Genomic DNA, 9,461 nt, shown 5'->3' with positions numbered 1-9,461 from the left:
TCTGTCTGGTTGACCTATCCATTGCTGTAAGTGGAGTATTAAAGTCCCCTGCTATTAGCACATTCTTATCTATAAGCTTGTTTCTGTTTGTGAATAATTGTTTTAGATATTTAGGTGCTCCCATATTCGGTGCGTAGACATTTATGATTGTTAGTTCTTCCTATGAATGGACCCTGTAATTATTATGTAGTGCCCTTCTTCATCTCTTGTGATTGTCTTTAATTTAAAGTCCAGTTTGTCTGATATAAGTATAGCTACTCTGGCTTTCTTTTGATTTCCTGTAGCATGATATATATTCCTGCATCCCCAGGGTACCTGGATTCTTAAGAGTTTTGGCCAGCAACTACTTTCATATGGTTCATTCATGCATCTTCTTGTTACTCATTCATTCAACAAATACCTAACAAGTCCTAAAATGTGCTACAAACTGCTGTGGGTAACAAACATGTAACAAGTAATGCAGAGAATGCACAGAAGTGCTTCCTCATCAAACTTATATTTACCTGAAGGAATAAGGAGATAGACAAATAAGTAATCAAAGATGGCATACAGCCAGGCCTACACAATGATTGGCTATTACCAGCAGGAGCAGGAGCAACACATGTGGTAGAGGAAAACAAAGTATGAAAAGGGCTCAGAGCCATGAAACTCACACTGATAAGATGTCACTGATGACACTGATGAGATCTCACAGAGATTACAATCTTACTTGGAATGCCATGATGGTCAATTTTATGTGTCAACCTGGTTAGACTTTGGCGCCCAATTATTTGGTCAAGCACTAGCCTAGATGTTGCTGTGAAGATATTTTTTAAAGTGATTAATATTGAAATCATTGAACTGTGAGTAAAGCAGATAACTCTCTATAAGGTGTGTAGGCTTCATTCAACAAGTTGGGGGCCTTAAGAGCATAGACAGAGGAGGGACGGAATTCTGCCTTCAGACTGCAACATGGTATTTCCACCCTAAAGTTTCCAGCCTTCTGAACTAAAACCATAACATCAACTCTTTTTCTATTGTCATGAAAAGGAAGAAATAAAACTTTACTTTTTTGCAAACAACCTGACTGTACATATGTAGAAAAACTACAGACAGAATGTACAACAACGAAGCTACAGAACTAATAAGTGGAATCAGGAAACCTCCCAGCTGAAGGTCAACATACAAATCATTTGTATTTCTACAGATATAGAATTCAATTGTTTGGCAACTTTGGAAAACAATGCACATTTGGAAAAGAAAAATTTTTTTAAATACCACTTATAATAGCTTCTCAAAACACAAACTTCTGAGGGACTAAACACACAAAGAAGCAAACAGCAACAGACTCATGGATACAGGAAACAAACTGGTGGCCGCCAGAGGGAAGAAGGGTCTGGGGATGGGAGAAACTAGGTGAAGGAGATTAAGATATACAAACTGCCAGTTATTAAATAAATAAGTCACAAAAATGAAAAGAATAGTTTAGCAACTGCCTGAAGAAAATCACTTTCAAAGATACATCTCATGCAGTTCTCCAGTCTAGGTTTAGAGATGTAAGTGAATGAGACACAGAGAGGTGTCCTGATCTAGTTCACAATTCTATGGGGAGAAAGTTAACCGAAGACACTGATATTTAATGATATAATAGAGACTTTGGAAGAAACATGTACAAATATCACACTGCGGCAATTTCACTAGAAACAGCATCACCCAGAGTCATTGGACTAGTCTCTTAACCTGCTGCCACAAACTGGTACTAAAGCTCACTTCACCCATGGGGAGAATTCCTAACAAAAAAGAATGCCAGCTTCCACATCAAAGTTATTATTGTTGCTTTGTAAACAACACATGAACTACCTGGTCCCAGATCTCTTTGGTCTTTATCCCATAAATGATGGGATTTAGCATAGGAGGAGCCAGAATGCAGATATTAGCCAGCAGAACATGACTGTGGGGTGCAACATGGCATCCAAACTGCTGAGTAAAGGTTGTAAAGATCCCAGGTCCATAAAAGATGACAATGACACAGACATGGGAGGCCCAAGTATTGAGAGCTTTGTGGCAAGCATCTTGGGAAGGGAAGACAACGTGGAGAATCAGCACATATGAAATAAAAATTAGCATGATATCTCAGAACACTGTTGACATTAGGACAAAAACCTCATACCAGATGTTTACCCGTATGTCATTACAGGAAGCATGGGCCAAGACAATATGCTTACAAGCTGTGTTTGGGAAGATGCTACTTTGGCAGAAATCCAATCTTTTCCGAAGAAATATTATAGAGAAAATGGTACCATAACTTCTCAGAAATATAGTCACTCTGATTTTCCCAATCAGTGCATGTGTAAGAATAGTAGTGGTGTATCTCAGTGGGTAGCATATGGCAATGTAGCGGTCAAACGCCATCACCAGCAAGATGTCTGACTCAGAGATGAAGGTGATATGGATGAAGAAGAGCTGAGTGATGCAGCGATCCAGGGAGATCTCCCCCGCACGGAACCAGAAGATGGCCAAGGCCTGAGGTACTGTGCACGTGGAGAGGACAATGTCTACTCCAGCCAGCATGCAAAGGAAGAGGTACATGGGTTCAAGGAGGCTCCGCTTTGTGAGGATAATGCAGATGAGCAGGCTGTTCCCAAGCAGGGCAATGACATAGGAAATGAAGAAGGGACCACACGTGCTGGTCCTCAAGGCCGGGAATGCCCAGCAAACAGAAGGCCATGTGGCTACCAGCAGTGTGGTTTAAGGTAGTCATGCCTGGAGCAGACAACCTTCCTATTAACAGAGAGGAACGTTTATTTCATACACAAAGATTGTTTTTACTGTTACCAGCAGCTTTTCACATTTATCTAATTCTATTCCATTCAGAAGGTGCCAGGAACTATGATACTAAAGGTAAATAAGAGGATTAGTTCAAGCAAAGGGGAAAACACGGAGAGGGAGAGAGGGAGAGAGAAACCAAGAAAGAGGCACTTAACTATAGAAAACTAACTGAAGGTTGCCAGAGGGGAGGGGAGGTGGGGGAGGGGTGGGGAATAGGTGAGATGGGTGATGGGGATTAAGGAATGCACTTGCTGAGATGAGCACCAGGTGTGTATGGAAGTGCTGAATCACTATATTGTACACCTGAAACTAATATTGCACTGTATGTTAACTGGAATTTTAAAAAACTTTTCAAACATAAAAAATAAATTTAAAAAAAGATAGGGCTTCTTTTCTGAATAAGGTCCTAAGCTCATAAATAAGAGACATTTACATAACTAAAATTAAACAATTAAGTCAATGTATTAGTTATACAAGTAAATTTTAATATGGAAACACAATGGAAGTAATTATCATTGTTTATATTTGTAATGGTTTTAAGAATGACTTCATATCTGAACTTAGTCTTGAAAATAAAGTAGAATGCCATCAAGTTGAGGAAACATCAAGTAATGAATGAAGTGAAGTCGTCTGGGGATTCAAGAGGAAATGTTTGTGTGCCTACATGATGCCTCTGGCCACAGCTCATTCTTTCCCCTCTGATTTCACAAAAAGTCTAATCATCAGAGCACCTACCTGAAAGATAGTGGTCTATTGCCAGTGTTTCCCAATTGACTGTTAACTTTCTGTGGTCTAAGATACATATGCTCCCACAATCCAGCACATTGAGGCACCATGTGATTCCTCCATAATGATAAATACCGTATGGAAGGTATAAAGGGTGATGATAGGAGCCCATGAATGTGGCTCTTTTGATACCTGAAATGTTCATAGTAATCAAGGTCTGCTGCCAGGGTGCAATCTTCTCTACAGGGACTTGAGGCTCAGGCACACTGAGAGCTAAAGTGTAGGTGCAAGCCCAAAGTTTCCCCTCTCTCCCCTCCTAGATAGCCCTTTCCATTCTACTGGGACAGTCCATACTTGTGCCTCTGGTCTAAGGGTGTGCTGGTAAAACAGCTTCTTAAATTTTTATTTAAAATGCCTTGGGTTTATGGTGCATGTCAATTCCTTAGGTAAAAATATTCCTGTGTGTCAGCTTCAAACTATGAACATGATATCCTTATATGCAGATTTGGAAAGAAATGTAGCATATACATATCTTAAACAGACAATTCTCAGACCTCAGAAACACTGACTACAGGCCACTGTCCCTGAGGTAGGGGCTCTGATGATCAGAATCATGCAATCAGGACAAAATAAGCTTCTACCCCTGCTGCTGTGTCTGTTTGTTGCACTTTACTCCCTACAAATGTCCTAATGCTTTCAACCATCTGCCTTAGTCCCCATAACCCCAGAATTCCTGGTCTTCCACCTAAAATTTCATTTCATAGCAATTAAATATTCACCTGCTTTGAAAGAAGCCCTCATGGGCTAGGATGGGATCAATTGAATAAAGGTTGAGAAACAGGCAGCAGAGATTTTATGCATTTGGCTAAAAACTGCTGAGAAAGCTGATACCCAAGGGACCACAGCTGAATGCACCCAGATCAGGTCCTGATGGTTCCTCAGTCATGCCCACATCAGCTGCTCCTCCAACCAAGATTACATGTACACATGTGGGCAATGAGAAAGAATGAAATCTGGCCATGTGTAGCAACATGGATGGACCTTGAGGGTGTTATGCTGAGTGAAATAAGTCAGGCAGAGAAGGACAAATATCATATGTTTGCACGTATAGGAGGATTAGGAGGAACTTAACTGAGGAACAAGGGGGAGAAGAAGGGGGGAAATGGTGGGGGAAAGGGAGAGAGGCAAACCATGAGAGACTCTTGAATGCTGACAAAAACTGAGGACTGATGGATGTGGGGGCAGGGGGATGGGCATGGAGGAGGGCACTTGTGGGGATGAGCACTGTTATGTGGAAACTAATTTGACAATAAACTATTTGTAAAAAAAATAAATAAAAAAATCCACACACACAAAAGATTACATGTACACATGTGTTATTTTCAGGAAATGCAATGTTATCATTCTTATGTGAAATATCCCTGTTTCCATTATAATGGGAAGTAGTAAGTATTAATCCCATTATCAATCAAAACAAATAACTTGAGAAGGAGGGACAAAGATGGTAGAACAGCATGGAAGCTTTTATTGACTCACATCCATAAAATACAGCCAGACCAACACTAAACCATCCTGCACACTTAGAAGACTGATTGGAGGATTACCACAACAATCTGCACAACCTGAACCACAAAACCCTGGAGGTATGCCACACGGATAGGTGAAATGGGGGAAAGAGAAGCCGTGGAGGGAAGGGAGCTGTTTGCTTGCAGAGAGAAGCAGAGACAGGGGGAGAGTATGGGAAAAGCACTCCCCCCCCCCCGAAAGCTGCTGGAGAGAAAGTGTAAAAGTGAAAACAGCCACAGGGACTGAACAAAAAAGGGAGACAGGAGAGGGCTTAAATTCCATTAAGACTCTATAAACAGGGGGAGCACAGAGTTTGAAACGCCGCAGTTACCTGGTGGTGCTCTGGTGGGAAGGGTGAATCCCCAGGAGCAAAGTGAGGTCTAAGAGTCTGTGGGCCACACGGGGAGAGGCGGTTCCCATGCTCAGAAGAGATTTGGTAGAGGCTATGTGGCTACTAAGGTCCCAACAGACCCCAGAAAATGACATTCGCTGGTGCGGGAACAAGGACACTAAGGATGAAGCCTGGTGCTAGATGTGTGCTGTGACTTACCATAATTGCTGATATGCTACTATTACACAATCGTATGAACCTTTTCTGGGGCAGGCTGGCACCCAGCCACAGTCTCTGGGCATTGGGAGCAAAACGGTCCCACAAACATTGCTGGGTGCGGCCGGCACCTGGTCATTGATTGGCCATTTTCACACCTCCTGCGCATGCACGTAGACACCTACAATCACTCCAACAATCCTCCCCAGTAAGCTAAGCGGCGCCATCTCGTGGAGAATGGAACTGTTACACTAAGCTCTGCCCAATGGGCCCATCTCCCTCTTCAGAAACACCACAAGTCTCTCCACCTGCTTAGTTTACAGAAAATAAAATGCTTCAAAGTTTGACCTCCAGGGGAAAACAATGCAATTTCAATTGTATTTCAGTCTGTTCTATGGTCCCATGTATTCAATTATTTTTCTTTTTTGTTTCTTTTATAACTTGAATACAGAAAGAGAGAAACTTTATTTTTATTTTCCATTTTTATTAAAAAATTCTTCTTTATTTTTTTTTCTATATAATTTTGCTTTCTGTAAATTTTTTAAATTCTATTTTACTTCCATTTCTTCAAATTTTCAAATGTTTTCCTTTTTATCTTTCTGTTTTTATACCCTTTTTTCTCTAATCTATCAGACTCCTTTCTACACTTAGACCAAACCACACCTAGGATCTTGCATCATTTATTTGATATATTTTTGTGTTGTTTTAATTTTATAATTTTAATTTTTTACCTTATTATTTTACCTTATTATTCCTTTTCGTCCTTCAAAATGATGAAACGAAGGAATTCATCCCAAAAGAAAGAGCAAGAAGAAATGACAGCCAGGGACTTAATCAACACAAACAAGCAAGATGTCTGAACCAGAATTTAGAATCAGAATAATAAGAATACTAGTAGGGGTTGAAAATAGATTACAATCCTTTTCTGTGGAGATAAAAGAAGTAAAAGCTTGTCAGTGTGAAATTTTAAAAAATGCTATAACAGAAGTGCAATCACAAATGGATGCCATGGTGGCAAGGGAGGCAGAGCAGCAATATAAAGGACAAGCATATGGAGAATAATGAAGCAGAAAAAAAGAGGGAGACTAAAGCAAAAGAGCATGATTTAAGAATTAGAGAAATCAGTGAGTCATGAAAAGGGAACAACATCAGAATCATAGGGGTCTCAGAAGATGAAGAGAGAGGAAAAGGGGTAGAGGGTTATGTGAGCAAATCATAGCGGAAAACCTTCCTTACCTGGGGAAAGACACAGACATCAAAATCCAGGAAGCACAGAGGACTCCCACAAGATTCAACAAAAACCGACCATCAACAAGGCATATCATAGTCAAATTCACAAAATACTTAGGCATGGAAAGAATCATGAATGCAGCAAGGGGAAAAAAAAAGTCCTTAACCTACGAGGGAAGACTGATCAGGTTGCAGCAGACCTATCCACAGAAACGTGGCAGGCCAGAAAGGAGTGACAGGATATATTCAATGTGCTGAACTGGAAAAATATGCCTCCAAGAATTCTTTATCCAGCAAGGCTATCATTCAAAATAAGAGACATAAAAAGTTTCCCAGACAAACAAAAATTAAAGAAGTTCATGCCCACTAAACTAGCCCTCCAAAAAATTTTAAGAGGGACTCACTAAGGGGAGAAAAGGAGAAAAAAAAAAAGACCAAAAGCGACAACAAAGACTAGAAAGTACAGGGGAACACCCCCAGAAACTCCACTCTACAAGCAACATAATGGCAATAGATTCATATCTTTCAATACTCACTTGCCAGAGACTGAAACTGCATGCTTCATCCCTGATGGCAAGGCCCAGGGAAAAACCTGTGGGATAGACTGCAAGGCAGTCAGAAGAACCCCCTGAAGAATTCTCTGCTTAGTCTGTGCCTTTTACTGTACCTCTGCTCTTAGTCTATTCTAGGGTTAATATGAAACCAGAATTACCTAAAGTTCCCCCTCTTCCTCCAAAATGGAATGTACCTAAATATCATGCCCTTCCCCTCAATAGGATGTTGTCTTATGCTTATTGTAGTACCTGGCAAAATTGGGGACAGTCTGGTATGCATGCGGTCTATAAGAGACCTGGAACTCATTTTCCTTGTAGAGGTCTAATTGCCAATAATACTACATATTATGCTTTAAGCAGAGACAAAACAAAACTTATTAGTTTTAGAGGACTTTCTTGGAAAAGTGTTAGAGAAATATTTGCCTGTTGCCCTTGGTCTCAAGCCTGTGAGGCAACTTATGGATTGTTCTGGCCAAAGAATGAGACCTGTAAATGCAGAGACCAAACTCTAGTTGATCCACGTAAAACACTTCCACATGTCCTCTATGATAAATGTTGATATTGTTCTTTCTTAGTAAGGGGTTGTGAAAGTCTATCATCTATAACTGCAGGTACAAGTGTATTCTGTTCTTGCTTGCCCACTAAACTTAAACAATTAAAGGGTACTTTGTTCTCATGTATTCTGGCTATATGTTTCTCTTATTCTTAGATACCCTGCCATATGTAGTAAAGAATATGTAGAACTTTGTTATGACTACCTGGTTAAATTTTATTGGTTTAAGTGGAAATCATGTACCGTGAAATCACTGTTGCCAAGAAAACGTAGAAATGTTAAGTCCCATGACTGCTTTCTAAAAATGAAGATTGTTTAAGCATGATTGATTAAATTTGCTATAAAAATCCTAAACTGAAAAATAAATTTGAGCAGTCCACCTGAAGAGGCTGGCTCCATGTCTTGTTCGCCGACTCCAACCCTCACTCACCAGGTCAACCCTGGCTTGCAGAGGCTGGACCCCTGCACTCACTGTAAACATCAATGGACTAAATGTTCCAATCAAAAGATATAGGGTAACAGAACAGATAAGAAAACATGATCCATCTATATGCTGTTTACAAGAGACCCACTTTAGACCTCAAGACACCTTCAGATAGAAAGTAAGGGGATGGAGAACCATCTATCATGCTAATGGTCCACAACAGAAAGCTGAACTAGCCATACTTCTATCAGACAATCTAGACTTTAAAGTAAAGACTGTGGAGGGAGGGGCAAGATGGCTGAGAAGTAGGGAGCTCCGTACCTGCACTCGCGCCCATGCATCACACGGAAAAGATCTGAAGCCATAGGAAACTGTACCAAACCCAAGAGATTGGGAGAAAAAGGATGCAGATTCCACTGAGAAAGACTTCTAACGTGAGTGTGAACTGGGGAAGATAAAATCTGGCCTGGATTGGAGACAGGAGAGATGGGCCACCCCCCTCTGTGGGGAGTGAGAGGGGAAAAAGAGAGTCGGAAATAGAAAAACCTCCGCTTGGGGGAAAAAACCTCCGCTCGGGGTGTAGAAAAACTTTGCGCACAAAATACCTGCGCTTCAGGGCCCCCCACGCTCCAAGTCGCCCAGGAGGGGCTGCGCTCGTGGTTTGCTTCTTTGTGCTAGCTCCTGGCTGGCTGGGAGAGGCTGCGCGCCTGCCGCCATTGCCCTCCTGGCGGGCTTGGACCCCTGGAGGAGGCGCGCGCAGGCACCGGCGTCTGTGCTCCTAGCTGGCTGGAACTCTATAGGGAAGTCAAAGAGCTAAAAACTGGAAGATTTGACAGCGAGTTCGTGTTTTGGGTGATGAGACACAAAGGGAACTCGACTTCCTCACTCTAGCGGACTCAGCGCGCAGACAAGTCCCCCCCGCCCCGCCCAGGCTCCCCAGCCCTACCCGGAGGAGAAGGGAGCAGCGGCTTCTGGCTCCACCCCCAGAGCTAGCCTGGAAGATTGGAATCGCCCTGAGGGGAAAGCCAGGGGATCGCCTGAGGCAATTTCAGC

At 41.8% G+C, this 9,461-nt stretch overlaps 1 pseudogene; it reads right to left on the bottom strand.

The window, feature by feature from the left end:
* Positions 1–1,806: 1,806 nt before the first annotated feature.
* Positions 1,807–2,740, bottom strand: LOC120245104 (annotated as a pseudogene).
* Positions 2,741–9,461: the final 6,721 nt, after the last annotated feature.

This window comes from Hyaena hyaena, unplaced genomic scaffold, assembly GCF_003009895.1.
Source record: "Hyaena hyaena isolate Hyena2069 unplaced genomic scaffold, ASM300989v1 scaffold_406, whole genome shotgun sequence".
Classification (NCBI taxonomy): Eukaryota; Metazoa; Chordata; class Mammalia; order Carnivora; family Hyaenidae; genus Hyaena; species Hyaena hyaena.
This window is presented reverse-complemented; position numbering and strand designations above follow the sequence as displayed.